The 20,532-nt window shown below is 46.7% G+C and overlaps 1 long non-coding RNA gene across 1 annotated transcript; it reads left to right on the top strand.

The window, feature by feature from the left end:
* Window positions 1–1,352: 1,352 nt before the first annotated feature.
* LOC140460683 (uncharacterized) lies at window positions 1,353–14,855 on the top strand. Its single transcript, XR_011954280.1, has 3 exons — window positions 1,353–1,685; window positions 8,828–8,932; window positions 14,256–14,855. It is a non-coding gene; the product is annotated as an uncharacterized lncRNA (long non-coding RNA).
* The last annotated feature ends 5,677 nt before the right edge of the window (window positions 14,856–20,532 follow it).

The following is a 20,532-nucleotide window of genomic DNA, read 5'->3' as shown; positions in this document are numbered from 1 at the left end:
TGCCCATAGAGTTAGGTACATGGGTCTGGATGGGTTACTCTTTGGAGGGTCGATGTGGACTTGTTGGGATGAATGGCCTGTTTCCACACTGTAGCTAATCTCATCTGCACTACTTTTGTCTCTAACTAATGGCAGAGTAGACTCGTCAGGCCCATTGGTCTAACATCTGCTCTGATGGTCTGGCGGTCTTAGGTTTCTCTGGTTCATTTCATTGGCAATGTGCTATCCCTGGCTCAATGAGCAGCAGTGTCCACTGAAAGCAAAGCTCATAGGATCGTAGAACTCCTACAATGTGGAAAAACAGGTCCTTCAGCCCAACACATCTGCACTGATCTTCCGAAGACTAACCCACTCAGATCCATTTTTCTACCCTTCATAAATTGCACACAGACCCCCAAGGGTGGAATTATTCCTGAGTTCCTGGTGCCATGAGGCAGCAGTGCGAACCCTGAGCTACCATGTTGTTGGGTTTGTGGGGTGTAGGGGGGGCAATTGCATTCCAGCAGAAAACAATAACAGCCCAACTACTCTCCCACTGCACCCACTGTCAGAACTGGCAGCAGATTCAGTCCTGGGGGGTGACCGAAGGCAGCGTCACTGGTGGGATCTGATTGCTGGGAGTGCTGGTGCCCCCGCTGGTGCTTCCGCAAGTTGCAGGAAAACATGAACCTCTTCCCACACTCGGGCCAACTGAAGGGTCTCTCCCCAGTGTGGACACACTGGTGCTTCAGCGGGGTGGAGGAATTGCTGAAGGCCTTCCCACACTCAGGGCAGCAGAATGGCCTCCCCCTCCCCCACCCGTGTGGACTAGCTGTTGCTTCAGCAGTGTGGAGGAGCGGGTAAAGCACTTCCCACACTCGGGCAGGAGAACGTCTTCTCCCCGGTGTGAACGGACTGGTACCTCAGCATGGCTGAGGAATTGCTGAAGGCCTTCCAGCACTTCGGGCAACTGAACGACACCTCCCCCATGTGGACCCACCAATGGTAGATTTACTTGGATATAACTGCGTGACTTTACATATTAAGATATCCCTTTGAATGTGCCCACATCCCTTTGAAATGTAATCTCGTTTATTTAAACCTCTTTATTTGCAGAAATACCCGTTAAAATGTCCACGTCCGTTTAAAATGCAGATTGTTCCCTTTAGATATGACGCCGTTCCGTTAGATGTCGGGATATCTGTTTAAATTGAGCCGTGAGCTTTCCCAATGTAGACAGGGCTCCTCGAAACGTGGCAGTGTCCCCCCTGCAGCTGCAGAGCGAGACAGGAGAGTTTGTTTTTGTGAATGAGCAGTTGTAGCGCGAGGTGTCTGTTACTTGGTGACGGTGAGGCTCCCCGGCCCCGCCCATCCCCCTGAGCTGACGTCACGCGGGGGTGAAGGCGGTTGGGAGGAGAAGTCGCTCGAGCGGGGAAGGGGCGGCCGTTAGGAAAATGGCGCCGTGCGGCCCGGGGCAGACACCCGTCACTGGGCACCGCCGCTTTCCTGGTGCAGCTGCTGTGTCACGGCCACACCGCCCGGCTGTACAGCAGGCAGGAGCCGGTGACCATTCTGGAGGCGGATGGGGTTAAGGGCCTGTTTGGGAACCCGTCGGCCGCCTGGGTGGTGGAGTTCTACTGGTCGTGGGGCGGCCCCTGTGTCAACTCTGGGGCCACCTGGAAGGTACTGGGCCCGGGAGGTGAAAGGTGAGGCAGGTTGGGGGGGGGGACGGAGGGGAAGGAATGTGGGGCCTGTCCTGTCATAGTGACATTTTACACTCACTTTACATCTGATTTTACTGGGGCTTGTGCTGTTTCCCCCTCACTGTTTGTTTAATCCTTGTGCTGTTTACCCCCTCACTGTTTGTTTAATCCTTGTGCTGTTTACGCTTTGCTGTTACTTGTGCAATTCCCTAGGGGAGTGTGTAAATACTATTGAAGGAGATTATGCACCAGCATGTCTATGTTCCTCAGTCATTGAAGGGGCAGGACCTGTTGAGAATGGTTGGTCAAGTGTGTGGTGTACTAAACCTTGTTAATATGGATATAGTTATGATTTGGAGATGCCAGTGTTGGACTGGGGTGTACAAAGTTAAAAATCACACAACACCAGGTTATAGTCCAACACGTTTAATCAGCTGATGAAGGAGTGTCGCTCTGAAAGGTAGTGTGCTTCCAATTAAACCTGTTGGACTATAACCTGGTGTTGTGTGATTTTTAACTGGGTATAGTTTGTTATTTGGTAAAATATACTTTTTATTATTTAGAGTCATTGAGATGTACAGCACGGAAACAGGCCCATTCGGTCCAACCTGTCCATGCCAACCAGATATCCTAAATTAATCTAGTCACATTTGTCAGTACTTGGCTCATATCCCTCTAAACCTTTCCTATTCATATACCCATCCAGATGCCTTTTAAATGCTGTAATTATACCGACTTCCACTACTTCCGCTGGCAGCTCATTCCATACATGCACCACTCTCTGCATGGAAATGTTGCCCCTTAGGTACCTTTTATATCTTTCTGCTCTTACCCTAAACCTATGCCCTCTAGTTGTGAATCTCACCCCAACACTGCGGAAAAGACATAAAAACATTGAGCAGCCACACAAATGCAAAAGCAATAAAATATCAAGCCACATGGGGAAAATAATTATGGCTCTACCCTTTTTGTTCTCCGATAGACATTTAGACATTTAAGATCTGTCAATCACACCAGGATCGCCACAGAGCATATTGTGTAAACTCCTCAATGTCAACAAGCAGGGCACCAGTGTCACCAAAACATTGGGCATGTTCCTCACTGTCGGCAGAAAAGGGGCAAAACCTACTTTTGATGGACCAATAAGGAGCACTGGAGGACCAGAAGGACACTTGTCCTCCTGCCATTCAGAGCTCCCCTATTGGTGAATGCGGACGTTGGGCCATGAGGTTCTGAAGCTCCTGCTCCTCCCCTCTCTCAATAAAGATTGAGCTTCACCTCAGACTGCAACTTCCTTCCTCTGTCCAACATCTGAGAGTACGGCACTCTTTTCTCACCCCCTTTTCCATTTACGTTTCATTCTAGGGAACAATTGTTGACTTGGAGCAACTGAAAGGAATAGGAGTGAATCCAACGATGGGACAGACTCTGGAAAAGTTAGTCCAGGCCTTTGTCTCAATTGGCAAAATAGATCGGCAGGAGATTGGAAGAACGCAGCAAGCCAGGCAGTATCAGGAGGTGGAGAAGTCGAGGTATCTGGTGCACCCCTTGTTCAGGACTGGGGGTGGGTATAGGGAGAGCTGTGGAACAAGGGTGTACTGGGAGCAGGGTGATGAAGTGGGGATAGGTGGAGACAGATAGAGGATACGACCTGGTTGGTGAATGGGAGGAAGGAATCTAGTTGGTGTCAGGGAGGAGTTAGAAAGGAGGGGGAGGGCCTGGGAAGGGAGTTTGTGATGGAAAGGGGGGTTATTTGAAACTGAACAACTCAGTGTTGAGTTCTCCGGGCTGTGGACTGCTCGGACGGAAGATGAGGTTTTGTTTCTCCAATTTGTGGTTTGGTTTGTTGTGGTAATGGAGGAAGCCAAAGATGGTTATGTCAGAAAGGGAGTGGGAAAGGGCTTTAAAATGGGTTGAGACTGGGACGTCCACTTGGCCTTTTATGGATGTTTACGGGAAAGACAAGAAAATGGTTATAAGACTAGTATAGGACCGAGTTACAGAGCCATACAGCACAGGCACAGAAACAGACCCTTCAGTCCAACTAGTCCATACTGACTGTGTTCTCAAACTAAACCAGTCCCACCTGCCAGTGTTTGGCCCATATCCCTCCAAACCTTTCCTATTCATGAACTTTTCCAAATGTCTTTTAAACGTTGTTACTGTACCTGCATCCACCACTTCCTCTAGACATTGAGTCCACACGTGAACCACTCTGTCTAAAAAAATTGTGCCCATCGACCTTTTTTTTGAAAATCTCTTTCTCCTCTCTCACCGTCAAAAATTTGCTCCCTAATCTTGAAACCCCCACCCTCGGGGAAGGACACCCACTGTTCTCATCTCTCCCCTTGTGATTTTATAAACCTCGATAAGGTCACCTCTCCACTTCCTATGGTCCAGTGAAAAAGTCCCAGCGTATCTGCCCAAATGAAGGTAGATCCATATCCAGTCATGATCTGTTCAATGCTAGTCCCAATTCTCAGTGTCCAGGACAGCAACAGACCACACAAGACGTAGGAGCAGAAATTAGGCCATTCAGCCCATCAGATCTGCTCATTCCATTCAATCGTGGCTGATCAATTTCTCAATCCCGTTCTTCCGCTTTCAGTAAAGTGAAAATGGAGGGAGAGAGTGTGGGATGGAGATTTTCAGCTTCCAGGGAATAAGAGGAAATAGTTCACTATAAATTAGAATTTATGGAATCGGCTGATGAGCCGAAGAGAGTCAATTGGAGTTTAATTTAGAGAAATCAGAGGTTTACATTTTGGTCAAGCAATCCAGGCAGGACTGACACAGTTAAGGGAAGTGTTGCAGAATAGAGACACCTTGGAGTGCAGGTTCATAGTTCCTTGAAAGTGGAGTGTCAGGTGGACACAATAGTGAAGAAGGCGTTTAGATTGCTTTCCTTGATTGCTCAGACCATTGAGTTCAGTAGTTGGGAGGTCATGTTATACACCCTTCACTCTCCAGTGTGTTACCTAACTGCTTCATTGTTTTTAGTGAATATAGCCCACACCTCCCGCTGCTGCCATAACGTGGTTTGTTTGGAAGTACTAGCTTTCGGAGTGATTAGATTTATTTTAGATTTTATTACTTACAGTGTGGAACAGGATCTCCAGCCCAACAAGTCCACACCGACCCTCCCAGCAATCCACCCAGACCCATTCCCCTACATTTACCCTTGCACCTAACACTACGGGCAATTTAGCATGGTCAGTTCGCCTAACCTGCACATCTTTGGACAGTGGGAGGAAACCAGAGCACTCGGAGGAAACCCACACAGACACGGGGAGAATGTGCAAAACACACATTGACAGTTGCCCGAGCCGGGAATTGAACCTGGGTCTCTTCACTGTGAGACAGCGGTGCTGCCGAGTGCTGCTCCTTAATCAGGTGGTTGTGGAGAATAAGATCATGATTAGACTAAAGGAGTCCAGTGTCATGGAGATGTGATACATTAAACAATTTAAATTAAATCTTCCAACTTTTAGAATTGGGTTCTGTTCTTTGGTATGTTAATCCCAGAACCTGTTTCAAGTAACTTTCTCAAGAACGTAATTTAAATGCAGAGCTTTTCTATCAAAAATGTCAGGCTGACTTGACATTGGGATGCAGACAGAATTCACACCTATTGAAGGGTAGGCTGGGACTGTTTTCACTGGAGCACAGGAGGTTGAAAGGTGAAGGTGTCGGGTGCCTCATTAGCAAGTTTGCAGATGACACTCAGATTGATGGACTATCAGATAGTGAAGGGGACTGTCAGACGATACAGCAGAATATAGATTGGAGAGTTGGGAAGAGGAGGAGGTTGGGGGGAGGGGGTACTTGATTGAGGCCTATAAAACCATGAGGGTTGTAAATAGGGGTGGATAGGAAGAATTTTGTTCCCCCAGAGGGGAAGACTTAATTACTAGGGGTCACGAGTTCAAAGTAAGAGGGGAAAGGTTTGAGGGAGATATACGTGGAAAATTCTTCACACAGAGGGTGGTGGGCACCTCGAATGCATCGCCAGCGGAGGCAGTAGGGGTGGGATCGATAGCGTCATTTAAGATGTATCTAGACAAAGACATGAATGGGCAGGGAGCAGAGGGATACAGATCCTTAGAAAATAGGGGGCAGGTTTAGAGGATCTCGATCAGCATAGCCTTGGAGGGCTGAGAGGCCTGTTCCTGTGCTGTAAGGTTCTTTGTTCTCTTTATAGAGGTTAACAAAACTATGAGGGGCAAAGATAAGGTGAATGGCATGTGTCATTTCAAGACTAGAGAGCAAATTAAGGTGAGAGGAGAAAGATTTAAAAAACACATGAGGAGCACCTTTTTTAAGAGTGGTTTGTGTGTGGAATGAATGTCCAGAGGAAATGGTGGATGCAGGTTGAGTAACAACGTTTAAAAGACATTTGGATAAGTACATGAATAGGAAAGGTTCAGAGGAATATGGGCCAAACACAAGCAGGTGGGACTAGTTTAGTTTGTGAATATAGTCAGCATGGGCTAGTTGGGCTGAAGGCTCTGTTTCTGTGCTGTATGACTCTGTAACTGTTCTGTACTGGTCTTAAAATCATTTTACTTGCCTTCCCCCATAAACATCCACTTTGTTGTTCTAAAATCAGATGAACTCAGCCTTGAATATATTCAATGACCCCCTAACTGCAAGGTGACTTCTGAACTCAATTCCTCTCACTAATACACCTCTTGCCTTGCTGATTACTTGCTGCATCCGTCTGACAACTGGCGGTGACTGGTGTGGAAGGATGCTGAGGCCACTTTTTACATCCACACATCATTCCTGATACTGGGCTAATGCCTGAAACGTCGATTCTCCTGCTCCTTGGATGCTGTCTGACCTCCTGTGCTTTTCCAGTGCCACACTTTTCAACTCTGATCTCCAGGATCTGCAGTCCTGACTTTCTCCACATCCCAATATATCACCATTTAAACAACACACCTCCTTTCGGCAGTTATTTTTTCATAACCGAGACTATAACTTCACACTGTGGGACTGCGTTTGCCAATTGAGATACAGACCTGGACCAACGTTTCCCGACTCTGTCCCCTCCCTGGGTTCAGTTGCTTTCTTTTCATTTGCTGCAAGTCAACAATTTAACCCCAGAATGAAAAAATTGAAATGGAAAAGAGGTTAAGAAAAGAGAGTGCCGTACTCTCAGATGGTGGATAGAGGAAGGAAGTTGCAGTCTGAGGTCAAGCTTGATCTTCATTCGGAGAGGAGGAGGAGCAGCAGCAGCTTCAGAAGCTCATGGTCCACCTTCTGCATTCAGAAAATAGCGAGGGCTCTGATTGGCAGGAGGACCAGGCTCCTTGTCTGACTTCTCATTGGTCCATTTGAAGAAGGGTTCACGCTGTTTCTGCAGACAGCGAAGAGCATGTGCGGCTTTTGCTGAACCAGCATAGAGTAATAGAGATGTACGGCATGGAAACAGACCCTTCGGTCCAACTCGTCCATGCTGACCAGATATCCCAACCCAATCTAGTCCCATCCCTCAACACCCGGCCCATATCCCTCCAAACCTTTCCTATTCATATACCCATCCAAATGCCTCTTAAATGTTGCAATTGTACCAGCCTTCACCAGTTCATCTGGCAGCTCGTTCCATACACGTACCACCTCTGTGTGAAAACCTTGCCCCATAGGTCTATTTTATGTCTTTCCCCTCTCATCCTATACCTATGCCCTCTAGTTCTGGACTCCCAACCCAAGGGAAAAGACTTTGTCTATTTAACTTATCCATGCCCCTCATAATTTTGTAAACCTCTATAATGTCACCTCTCAGCCTCTGACACTCCAGGGAAAACAGCCCAGCCTGTTCAGCCTCTCCCTCTACTGCAAATCCTCTAACCCTGGCAACATCCTTGTAAATTTTTCTGAACCCTTTCAAGTTTCACAACAGGTTTCCAATAGAAAGGAGACCAGAATTGCACGCAATATTCCAACAGTGGCCTAACCAATGACCTGTAGCCGCCGCATGACCTCCCAACTTCTGTACTCAATACTCTGACCAATAAAAGAAAGCATACCAAATGCCGCTTTCACTATCTTAACTACCTGCGACTCCACTTCCAAGGTGCTATGAACCTGCACTCCAAGGTGTCTTTGTTCAGCAACACTCCCTAGGACCTTATCATTATGTGTATAAGATCCTGCTAAGATTTGCTTTCCCAAAACACAGCACCTCACATTTTTCTGAATTAAACTGCATTTGCCACTTCTCTGCTCATTGGCCCATCTGGTCAAGATCCTGTTGTAATCTGAGGTAACCCCCTTCGCTGTCCACTACACCTCCAATTTTGGTGTCATTTGCAAACCTACTAACTGTACCTCTTATACTCGCATCCAAATTATTTATGTAAATGACAAAAAGTAGAGGACCCAGCTCCGATCCTTCTGGCACTCCACTGGTCACAGTGGAGATCCTCCAGTCTGAAAAACAAACCTCCACCACCACCCTCTGTCTTCTACCTTTTCAGCCAGTTCTGTATCCAAATGGCTAGTTCTCTCTGTATTCCGTGAGATCTAACCTTGCTAATTAGTCTCCCATGAGGAACCTTGTTGAACGCCTTACTGAAGTCCGTATAGATTACATCTACTGCTCTGCCTTCCTCAAAAAACTCTATCAAGTTTGTGAGACATGATTTCCCACGCACAAAGCCACATTGACTATCCCTAATCAGTCCTTACCGTTTCAAATACATGTACATCCTGTCCCTCAGGATTCCCTCCAACAACGTGCCCACCATCGACATCAGGCTCACTGGTCTATAGTTCCCTGGCTTGTCCTTAATACCCTTCTTCAACAGTGGCACTATGTTAGCCAACCTCCAGTCTTCTGGCACCTCACCTGACATGCGCACTATGCTGTATGGAGATGCTGTTCCTGACGGATTGAAAGTGTCCAATTGCCACAATTCTCCCTTCGTCACTTGGCATAACCGCGCACGCTCCTGGTTATTTTTGATGTTCATCTTCCCTATAACCCTCATTTTATAAATCTCAAATGAGGTCACCCCTCAACCTCCTGTGCTCCAGTGAAAAGAGTCTCAGCCTCTCCTTATAACTCAAACCCTCCAGTCTTGGTAATATCCTGGTAAATCTTTACTGAACCCTCTGTAATAGTATTCTTCCTATTACAGGGCCACCAGAAGCGTTCTCAATACTCTACAAGTGGCCTCACCAACATCCTGTACAACTTCAACCTGATGTCCTAGCTCCTTTATTCAATGGGGTGTGAACAAATGGTAAGTGTGCTGAATGCCTTCTGAAGCACCCTTCCAACCAGTGCTGCAACTTTCAATGAAGTATGTACCTGAACCCCACCCCATATCCCTCTGTATAAGCCCTACCCTTCCTTATTTTAGGAAAATGCAACCCCTCACTTTTATCTATACCCCTCTCATACACACACTCTCTCTCTCAGACATACACCGCCCCCAACACACTTACCCTCTCACAGGCTTCCCCTCCATCACACATGCACTCTGTCATACACACATACATATAACGATGGGGTGAATTTGAATTTACAGATATATTCAATTTTGCAGAAAAAGCGCACAACATGCAGGTAGTCAATCCATGTAATATTTTATAAATTCCGAGTTTGGAAAAAGAACCAGTCTGATTTAAGATTGGGATACTGACACACCTTTCATGCATTGTCTGGGCTGAGATTTCACCAGTTTCAAAAAAAAACCTTTAATGATCTCTAGAATATGACTTAATAGTAGCTCTGGGATGTACGCATTAATGAACTAAAACCTGCAACCCATTCTAAAAGATCAAAGACTTAACAGCAATGTACATTTGATAAATATATCAAATCAGTTGCATGACACTGTGACCTTTTACTATAAACTGTGTCTTATGATCCTGCACCACAGCTACCCGATGAAGTAGTGATTCCAAATTAACCTGTTGAATTATAACCCAGTGTTGTGATTTTTAAACTTAGTCCAACACCAGCACCTCCACCACCTCGTTTCTAGTGAACACATCCCACACCTCGCCGTCCTCCAATAATCTGCCGATGAATCGATGCAGTGCCTGCACCCCTGAAAAATTTACAATTTCTAACAATATTAGCTAGTAATTCACTGCTCCATCTGATACACGACATTGGAAACTCAATGCAGGAGGCTGCAAGAAATGAGCAGCTTTAAAACCGCTGACACTTGGAGCGCAAAGCTTTCAATGAGAGTCTGAGCCTGGCAGTATGTTCAGGTAACCTTTATTGTGACCCAAGTTTGTTACAGCTTCAGATCCCCCCCCAGCAAAAAGGCAGAGAAAGAGTAGTTGATTTTGTTTTTAAACAGCTCAAGATCAAAGCGCATACACTCCTGCCCCGTCCCACCCGCCACCTCACTTCCTTAACTATTGGTCAGTACAGAGTTGTCCCTTTTGTAATTGGAGGAGAAAGTGAGGACTGCAGATGCTGGAGATCAGAGCTGAAAATGTATTGCTGGAAAAGTGCAGCAGGAATCCTTTGGAATTGGATCCTTGGTACAACCATAACCCATAGGAAATACTGCCTCACTCAGCAATTTGAACCCATATCATGTCTCCAAGTAAGCTTCTCTCCGTGCATTTGCCTGTTCTGGGGCAGTGTAGAGTCAACCACACTGCTGCGTGTCTGGAGTCACACGTAGGCCAGACTGGGTAAAGGATGCAGTTGGGATGACTGAGTGATTCTTTTTCCTCCAACGGCAGTTTCCTTCACTAAAAAGGGTGTTAGTGAATCGGATGGGGGTTTTCTCCCAACACCACACCTCCCTCCATCCCCTGAAAATGGTTTCAACGATAGATTCCGAACTCCAGATTTCTGACCGTATTCCAATTCCGCCATCTGCCACAGCGGGATTCAAACCCGGGATTCCCCGAAACTGGGTTGATAGTCCAGTTGATTATGGCACTGAGCCGTCGCTCCTTCAATTCCCCTGCAGTGGCACGTGAACTCGCTGGTGCTTCCGCAGGTGGGAGGACTGGGTAAAGCCCTTCCCGCACTCGGGGCAGCTGAAGGGCCTCTTTCCCCGTGTGGACCTGCTGGTGGGCCAGCAGAGGGGATGAAGTGCTGAAGCTCTTCCTGCACCTGAGGTCGGAGAATGGCCTCTCCCTGGTTTGACTGCGCCAATGAGTCTCCAGGGCAGATGGGACACGGAAGCCTTTCCCGCAGTCGACATACTTCCATCTTTTCTCCACGGGGTGGGATTCCTCTGGTTTTTCCATGGCTGAAGCTTCTGCTGCACACGAACACGTATAGAGCCCCTCCACGCCGTGAATTCCTCTGTCCAGTCCGTATAACTGTTTCAGGCTCCACACACAGTGCACTGCAACAGTAGGGTCTTCATTCAGTCCCACTGATGCTGAAAACAGTCAGACTGAACCAAAAAGCTTTCCTACTTTTCACAGAATCATAGTCCAAAATCATTGCTGTCCCGATGGATTGAGTGACAGTCAGACGTCAAAGTGAGGACTGCAGCCATTGGAGAGTCAGTGTTGAAATGTGCAGCGCTGAAGAAACGCAACAGGTCAGGCAGCATCCGAGGAGCAGGAGAGTCGACATTTCAGTCCTCAGCCCTTCATCTGTTAATCTAGAAACTTCTGTCTTCAGATTTTCAAATACTCTGTAAAAAGAGATTACAAAAGTCAACACTTTCAGACCAGGGTAGAAAAGAAAAGACAAAGTTAAAATAGAAAAGATCTACTCCACCTCCTTTATCCTTCCATCCCTCCTCAGCCGAGTAATTAAGACATATATCTGAGTTTTCAGAGTCTGCTCCCTCCCTGAATTCACTCCAGTTGCATCAAGTGAACAGACATCGCCCCACCCTTCCCCCTCTCTCTCCCTCCCAGGATGAAGAGTTGCCCAGAGGGAGCAACCTTCACTCTGAAATTCACAGGGCCATTGTGACGCCAACAAGGTGTGGGCAAGAGGGGGAAGGAGCATGAGGCGGGGCAAGGCCAGCAGCAAGCCCTCGCAACATGCCTGCTTTGCCTTGCACAGTTTGCAAAAGTCCGTTCCTCTTCAGAGAATCCCCACAGTATGGAAGCAGGCCACTCGGCCCAAAAACTCCACACCGACCGAACCAATGTCCAGTAAACCGCAACCTGACCTCCTAACTCCTGTACTCAATACTCTGACCAATAAAGGAAAGCTTTTCCAAATGCTTCCTATTGACCTGTGACTGCATTTTCAAGGAGCTATGAACCTGCACTCCAAGGTCTCTTTGTTCAGCAACACTCCCTGCGACCTTACCATTAAGTGTACAAGTCCTGCTAAGATTTGCTTTCCCAAAATGCAGCACCTCACATTTATCTAAATTAAACTCCATTTGCCACTTCTCAGCCCATTGGCCCATCTGATCAAGATCCCATTGTAATCTGAGGTAACCTCCTTCGCTGTCCACGACACCTCCAATTTTGGTGTCATCAGCAAACTTACTAACTATACCACTTATACTCACATCCAAATCATTTATATAAATGACAAAAAGTAGTGGGCCCATTATCTATTGTCAAAGTGGAATTTACAAAATATTACATGTATTGACTGCCTGCAGATTGTGCAGTCTTTGAGCAAAGTAGAATGTATTTGCAAACGTCATGCTGCAAATACAAACTCACCCCCGTGGATGATCTATCTCATGTGTGCATGAGATGGAGAAAAAGTCTTATTTCCGTGCTCTATGCCTATTTGATAACAGATGCTTTATTTCTGTTGGTGTAAATGTTATTGTAAATCATAGCTCGGTACTAATAGATGTAAGGGTGACAGAATTCCTCAAGTAGGGCACTGTAAGATTCCTGGGATACCCCTGTTTCTGGTTTACCTCTTTAAGAGCTGAGAACAGACCGACATCTTACTCTGTGGGAACAGGGCGATCAACAGAGGACAGAGAAATCAGGGCCTGAAACCCAAGCTGACACCAGACCACCCTGTGATCAGTGCTTTGATTAGCAGTGCCAACCCTCTACCTTTAACTTTACCTTGCTTCCCATTTAACTAATGTCTCTATGTTCAGGATCTAATCTTTGTCATCCTGAAGCCATGCCTCTGTCAGGAGTCTCAGATCATAATTATTCTCTTCAATGTGTGCAGTCAATTTTGTTACAATGCAGCACACATTCAGACACACAATTTTTAGTTTTAATTTTTGTGATCTTTAGAATCCAGTTTTGATTGCTGGTATATTTACTCTCCTTGTCCCTTTCTATTGTTCTCTGATGTTCATTTTCCACATCACTACATTACTCACCGGCCTTGATTTGGATTGGCTATGCTAAATTGCCCACAGTGTCCAGGGATGTGTGGGTTAGGTGGGTAAAATTCCGTAGATTTACTACTCTCTGGGAAAAGCAGTTCTTCCTCATCACTGTCCTAAACTTACTCCCCCTCACCTTGAGGCCTTGTCTCATTCACTAGCAGAAATGATTGGATAGGGTATGGCTTCATCCCCACAGTGCAATGAATTTCCACTGTGCACCAAAATCTCAGATGTACTCCCTTACTCAGTTGCTGTCTCATAAACGAAAGACTTCATTATAACTTCTTTTGCTCCCAGTAAGGGCAAAACATCTTGGAAAGCTGCTCTGAAAGTCCAACCATGCTTCTGCATTCACTGAAGATGATTTGAGTATTACAGCACAGAAAAAGACCCTTCAGCCCAGCTCGTCAGTGTCGACCAGATATCCTAAACTAATCTTGTCTCAATGGTCTACACATGGCCCATATCCCTCCAAACTTTTCCTATTCATTTACCCATCAAGATGGGTTTTAAACATTGCACTTGTTTCAGCCTCCACCACTTTTTCTGACAGTTCTATAAATATACCACTCTCTTGTGTGAAATGGTTGCCCCTCATGTCCCTTTCCCCACTCACCTAAAAGCTATGCATTTTAGTTCTGGACACTCCTATCCTGGTGAAAAAACCTTGGGTATTGACTCTCACTGACCCTTATGAAGGTTAACCCTCAGCATCCGATGTACAGAAAGTGAGACCTGCAGATGCTGGAATCAGAGTCTAAAAGTGTGGTGCTAGAAAAGCACAGCAGGACAGGCAGCATCTGAGGAGCGGGAGAGTTGACATTTCAGGCATGAGCCCTTCATCAGGAATGATGTGTGGATGGACAAAGGGGCATCCGGTCCTTCTACACCAGTTACTGCCAGTTGTCAGACAGGTGCAGCAAGCAATCAGCAAGGCAAGTGATATATTAGAAGTGGGGATGTCCTCCTGCAGTTAGGGGGTCATTGAATATATTCAAGGCTGAGTTCATCTGATTTTTGAACATCAAAGTGTAGATTTTTATGTTGTGTACATGAGGTGGCTTTGTTTGAGTGGTTTATGTGTTGGACGCAAGTATAGTAACAACGTTTAAAGTGGAAGGCAAGAAAATAATTTTCAGACCACAACAGAACAGTTACAGTCAGACAGCACAGAAACTGACCCTTCAGTCGAAGTATTCCGTGCTATGTTCTCAACCTAAACTAGTGCCACTTGCTGGTGTTTGCCCCATATCCCTCCGCACCTTCCCTATTCATGTACTTATCCAAATGTCTTTTAAAGGTTGCATCTATACGTGCATCGACGACTTCCTCTGGACATTCATTCCATACATGAACCACTTTCTGTTTATGAAAACCTTTTCCTGATTCTGTCTACTCCGTGGATTAATTTCCTTTTCCGTTCGGTTGCTGCAAGTCAAAAATTGAAGCCCAGCATGAAAAAAAATGAAAAAGGAGTTGATAAAGAGAGTGGCGTACCGACGGAGTAAGGAGGTTGCAGCCTGGAGCAAACTCGATCTTCATCCAGGGAGAGCAGCAGCAGCTTCCGAAGCTCGTGTTCCAACTTCTGCATTCAGACAACAGGAAGGCTCAGATTGGCAGGAGGACCAGTCCGCTTCCGGGCTTCCAGGGCTTCTGAGTGGCCCACCAAAAGGAAGTCGCGAAGCGTGTGTTGCGTGCAGCGAGGAGCATGAGCATTATTCTCTCTGGTGATGCTCATGTCACTGATGGTATTTGGACATTTTAGAATTTAAGTAAAAAAGGGCAGATTCACCATTTCCCCCCCTGTGATATTTACCTTTCCTGCACCACCCATGATTTTATAAATCGAAATAAAGTAACCTGTCAACCTGTGGTCGTTAATAGGGCGACCAAAAGTGTACTCAGCACTCTAAAAGCGGTCTCACCAATATCCTGTACAACCACAACATGATGTCTCAACTCCTACACTGAACGGTGCGAACAATGAAAGCAAGTGTGCTGAACGTCACTTTCACCACCCTGTCTCCCAATTATGCAACTTTCAAAGAACTATGTACCCGGTTTGGCGTTGCCGGTGTTGGACTGGGGTGTGCAAAGTTAAAATTCACACCACACCAGGTGATACTCCAACAGGCTCAGTTGCAAGCATTAGCTTTTGGAGCGCTGCTCCTTCATCAGGTGGTTCTGTCTGATGATCCTGTTCCACAAACATCCCAAGCAGCGCTCCGAAAGCTCGTGCTTCCAAATAAACCAGTTGGACTATAACCTGGTGTTCTGAGATTTTTAACTTTATCCAGCCCAGTCCAACACCGGCAGCTCCACATCGTTTCCAGTGGACACAGCCCACACCTTCCAGTGCTGCCAGGAAACTGTATAATGACAATGGGATGATGCAGTACCTGCACTCCTGAAACATTTACAATTTCTAACAATACTGGCTACTCAGTGACTGCTGGAACCAATACACAACATTGGAAACATCCTCCAGGAAGCTGTCAGAAATGAGCACAGCAGGTCAGGCAGCATCCAAGGAGCAGGAAAATCAACCTTGCCCGAAATGTCGATTTTCCTGCTCCTCGGACGCTGCCTGACCTGCTGTGCTTTACCAGCGCCACTCTCATCTTGATTCTGATCTCCAGCATCAGCAGTTGTCACTTTGACTTGTAAGAAATGAACAGTTTTAAAACAAAAACCTGTTGCAGTTCAAAGCTCTCAATGAGAGTCTGAGCTCGGTGTGAAGTTCAGGTAATCTTTATTATGACCCAACTTTGTTACAGCTTCAGAATCTCCCAGCAGAAAGGCATAGAAAAAGTAGCATTTTTTAAAAACAGCTCAAGGTCAAAGTGCACACATCCCCTGCAACTCCTCACTTTCTTCATTATTGGTCACCACTAAGTTGTCCCTTTGTAATTGTTTCCTTGGTACAGCCTTAAGCCGGGGGATGTATTGCCTCACTCAGCAATTTCAACCCGTATCCTGTATCCAAGTTCGTTGGATGGGCAGTGTAGAGTCAACCACACTGCTGTGGGTCTGGAGTCACGTGTAGGCCAGACTGGGCAAAGGATGCAGCTGGGACGACTGAGTGAATCTTCTCCCACAATGACAGTTTCCTTCCCTAAAAAAAAGAACTGAGTGAATCAGATGGAAATTTTCTTCCACCCCCATCCCACCAAAAATAGTTTCATTGTTAGATTCTGAACTCCAGATTTATGACCAAATTCTGATTGCACCATCTGTCGCGGTGGGAATCGAACCCAGAATCCCCGGAAGTGGGTTGATAGTCCAGTCGATAATGGCACTCGGCTGTCATTCCTTCAATCCCCCTGCGAAGACACGTGAACCCGCTGGTGGCTCCGCAGGTGGAGGCCTTCCCGCAATCGGTGCAGCTGAAGGGCCTCTCCCCTGTGTGGATCCGCCGGTGCCTCAGCAGGTCAGAGGAATTGCTGAAGGCCTTCCCGCACTCGTGGCATGGGAATGGCCTCTCCCCCGTGTGGAGCTGCCGGTGCCTCAGCAGGCTAGTGTAATTCCTGAAGGCCTTCCCGCACTCGGTGCAGCTGAAGGGCCTCTCCCCGCTGTGGACACGCTGGTGGCTCCGCAGGTGGGAGGAGCAAGTGAAACCCTTCCCGCACTGAGAGCAGGTGAACGGCCTCTCCCGTGTGGACCCGCTGGTGCCTCAGCATGTGGTAGGAGCAGATGAAGCCCTTCCCGCACTGAGAGCAGGTGAACGGCCTCTCCCCCGTGTGGACTCGCTGGTGCCTCACCAAGTGGGAGGAATTGCTGAAGGCCTTCCCGCACTCAGGGCAGCTGAAGGGCCTCTCCCCCGTGTGGACACGCTGGTGGATCCGGAGGTTAGTGGAATCGCTGAAGCCCTTCCCGCAGACAGGGCAGGGGAACGGCCACTCCCCAGTGTGGCTGAGCCGATGAATCTCCAGGGCAGACGGGAAACGGAAGCCTTTTCCGCAGTCGCCACATTTCCATGGTTTCTCCTCGGGGCGGGATTCCTCTGGTTTCTCCATGGCCGAAGCTTCAGCTGCACACTAACATGTGCGGAGGCTCTCCCCACCGTGAATTCCTCTTCCCAGACCGTATAACTGCTTCAGGCTACACACTCAGTGCACTGCAATGGTAGGGTCTCTCATCCAGTCCCACTGATGCTGAAAACGTACTGAGACAGGAACCAAAGAGCATTGCTCCTTCTCATAGAATCATACTTGAAAATTGTTGTGGTCCGGATGGACTGAGTGACTGACACACATTGACGTCAAAGTGAGGACTGCAGACGCTGGTGAGTGAGATTCGAAAAGTGTGGCGCTGGAAAAGTACAGCAGGTCAAGCAGCATCTGAGGAGCAGGAGAGTTTCAGGCATAAGCCCTTCATCTGTTCATTTTGAAACTTCCGTCATCAGATCTTCAAATACTCTGTAAAAAGAGATTACAAAAGCCATCACTGTCAGTGCAGGGTAGAAATTCTGAACGAGGAATTCTACTTTCTGTGGAATATTCTTTTCTTTTGTTATTCCACAAAATTGAAAGCACAATCCCACTCTCTTCTCCTCCCCCCCCCCCCCCCCCACCTCACCTGTTCTCACTCCGCTCTAACTAATTCCCCTGAAGGTGCTGATTCTTACAGGGGCAGAAAAGCAAAAACGTCAAGACTGACATCTCTCTGCATTTTGGATAACTCCACAACACTGGGATACAGTTGACAGTGAGCAGGTCTGATTCTGGGAAGCAAATACAAGTGTGTCAATTCATGGGATAACCTGCAAAGCAGCTATTTGTGGAACAAAATGGTTAATGTCCCCAGGAAGGTGGGAGCAAATTGAGACATCAAGGCATTAACACCGACACACCTCAGTGAAACTCTTCTGTTCCCAGTCAGAGCAAAACATCTTTGAAAGCTGCTCTGAAAGTCCAGTCTTCACAACCACACTTCTGCTTTCACCGAAGACAATTAGTCATACAGCACAGAAACAGGCCTTTTGGCCCAACTTGTCTGAGCTGACCAGGTATCGTAAATTAATCTAGTCATATTTGCCAAGACTTGGCCCCAATATGGACTGGCACCTGGACTAAATTGGGTTGGCTATCTGTTCGGCAAGAACAGGTTGGACTGAAGGGTCTGTTTCATGCTGTACATCTCTATGACTCCAGTCGCATGTACCGTCACTTGGCCCCGATCCACTGAACCCTTCGTACTCATACGCCTATCCACATGCTTTTTACCTGTTGAAATTGTACTAGACCCCACCACCTCCTCTGGCAGCTCATTCCATAGCTGCGCCACCCTCTCCATAAAAAGAAATTTGCCCCTGAAATCTCTTTTACATCCCCCCATGACTCCCCCCACTCCACCGCCCTCACCCGAAACCTATTACCCTCTCATTCTGGACTTCCCCCATCCAAAGGAAAAGACCTTGAGTATTGACCCTATCCATACCCCTCAGGATTCTATAAAAAGTCTGTAATGTCACCCTTCAGACTTGGGGAAAACAGCCCCACCCCATCCTTCCGTCCCTGATGCTGCCTGAACTGCTGTGCTCTTCCAGCACCACTAATCCAGTATTTTTACCAAGTAATTAAGAGTTTGCAGAGTCTGCTCCCTCACTGGATTCACTCCAGCTGCTACAAGTGAACAGATTCCCCCCCATCCTCTCCTTCCCAGGATGAACAGTTGTCCAGAGGGAGGGAGTTTCACTCTGAAACTGACAGGGCCACTTCCACATTGTGATGCCCTGCAGTTTGCAGGAATTCCTTCCCTTCAGAGAATCCCAAGTGTGGAAGCAGGCCACTCGGCCCAACGAGTCCACACCCACCCTCCAAAGGGTAACTCACCCTCAACCATTGCTCAATATTAATCCTCCTGACTAATACACCTAACCTACACATCCCTGGGCACTATGGGTAATTTAGAACTGCCAATCCACCCTAACCTGCACATCCATGGGCACTATGGGTAATTTAGCATAGGAAATCACCCCCTAAAATGGATAAAGTTAACAATCACACAACACCAGTTTGTAGACCAACAGGTTTGTTTGGAAGCACTAGCATTTGGAGCGCTGCTCCTTCATTAGGTGGTTGTGGAGAATAAGGTCATAAGACATAGAATTTATGGAAAAACACAACAGTGTCCTGCCACTGAAATGACCTGTTAAACAAACCTGGATTGTGAAGTCTTTCATCTTTTCGAATGGGTTGCAGTATCATTAACATGCAAATCCCAGAACTACCTGTAAGGCACCTTCTCAAGAGAACTTAAAGTTTTATAACAAAAAGTGACATTTTAGCCCAGCTCTGCAAATATAATTCTGCAAACATACACAAACAAGTCCACGGGAGTGAATGTGTGTGTGTGCACGCACATGAGAGAGAGAAAACGTCTATTTCCATCCTGTATGTCTCTGTCTATTTGAGACTATATGCCTTCTGTTGGGGTAAGCATTGTTGTAAATCATAGCTGGGTACTAATAGTTAGATATAAGGGGAAAGAGAATTCCTCAAGTAGGGCAGTATAAGAATCCTGGGAGATCCCCATTTCTGGTTTACTTCCTAATGAACAAACATTAAACACAAGCACCTATTTATTTCAAATTTGGTTTCATTTTTCTTGTTTGATTCCCTGCTGTGACTACACTGTGCCTGGATGGTTGACAGGCTGGGAGATTGTGGGTTGGGGCTTGATTGACTGAATGTTTTATTGTTCCAGAAGGTGTAGAAGAGAACAGAGGGCAGAGAAATCAGGACCTGAAATCTGAGCTGACACCAGACTACCCTGTAATCAGTGCTTTGATTAGCAGTGCCAACCCTCCACCTTTACCTAGCTTCCAATTTGAGGACACCCTCAATATTCAGGATCCAATCCTTGTCATCCTCAAGCCATGTCTCTGTAGGGAGTGTCAGATCGCAATTATTCTCTTCAATGTGTGTCGTCAATTCATTCACTTTTGTCACAATGCAGCACACATTCAGACACACCATTTTTAGTTTCAATTTAGAATCCAGTTTTGATTGCTGGTATATTTACTCTCCTTGTCCCTTTCAATTGTTCTCTGATGTTCATTTTCCACATCACTACATTACTCACCAGTCTTGATTTGGATTGGCCATAATGTCCAGGGACGTGCACGTTAGGTGGGTTAGCCATGGGAAATGCAGGGTCACAGTTTCGGAGTAATAGAAGCAGGAGTAGGCCATTTGGCCCACCCAGCCACTCCGCCATTAATTAAGATCACAGCTGATCTATCCATTGTCTCTGGTCCTCCCCTCCCTGCATTGTCCCAACTAGCCTTAATTCCTTGGACAGAGAATTCCAAAGATTCACTACTCTCCAGGAAAAGCAGTTCCTCCTCATCTGTCTTAAATTTACTCCTCCTAATCTTGAGCCTGGTTTCAGTCACCAGCAGAAATGACTGGATAGGGTAAAGTTTCATCCCCACAGTGCAATGATATTCCACTTTCCACCAAAACCTCAGATGTACCCACTCACTCGGTTGCTGTCTCACAAATGCAAAATTTCATCGTAACGTCTTCTGCTCCCATTAAGGGCAAAACATCTTTGAAAGCTGTTCTGAAACT

The sequence above is a fragment of the Chiloscyllium punctatum genome, chromosome 36 (assembly GCF_047496795.1).
Source record: "Chiloscyllium punctatum isolate Juve2018m chromosome 36, sChiPun1.3, whole genome shotgun sequence".
Classification (NCBI taxonomy): Eukaryota; Metazoa; Chordata; class Chondrichthyes; order Orectolobiformes; family Hemiscylliidae; genus Chiloscyllium; species Chiloscyllium punctatum.
This window is presented reverse-complemented; position numbering and strand designations above follow the sequence as displayed.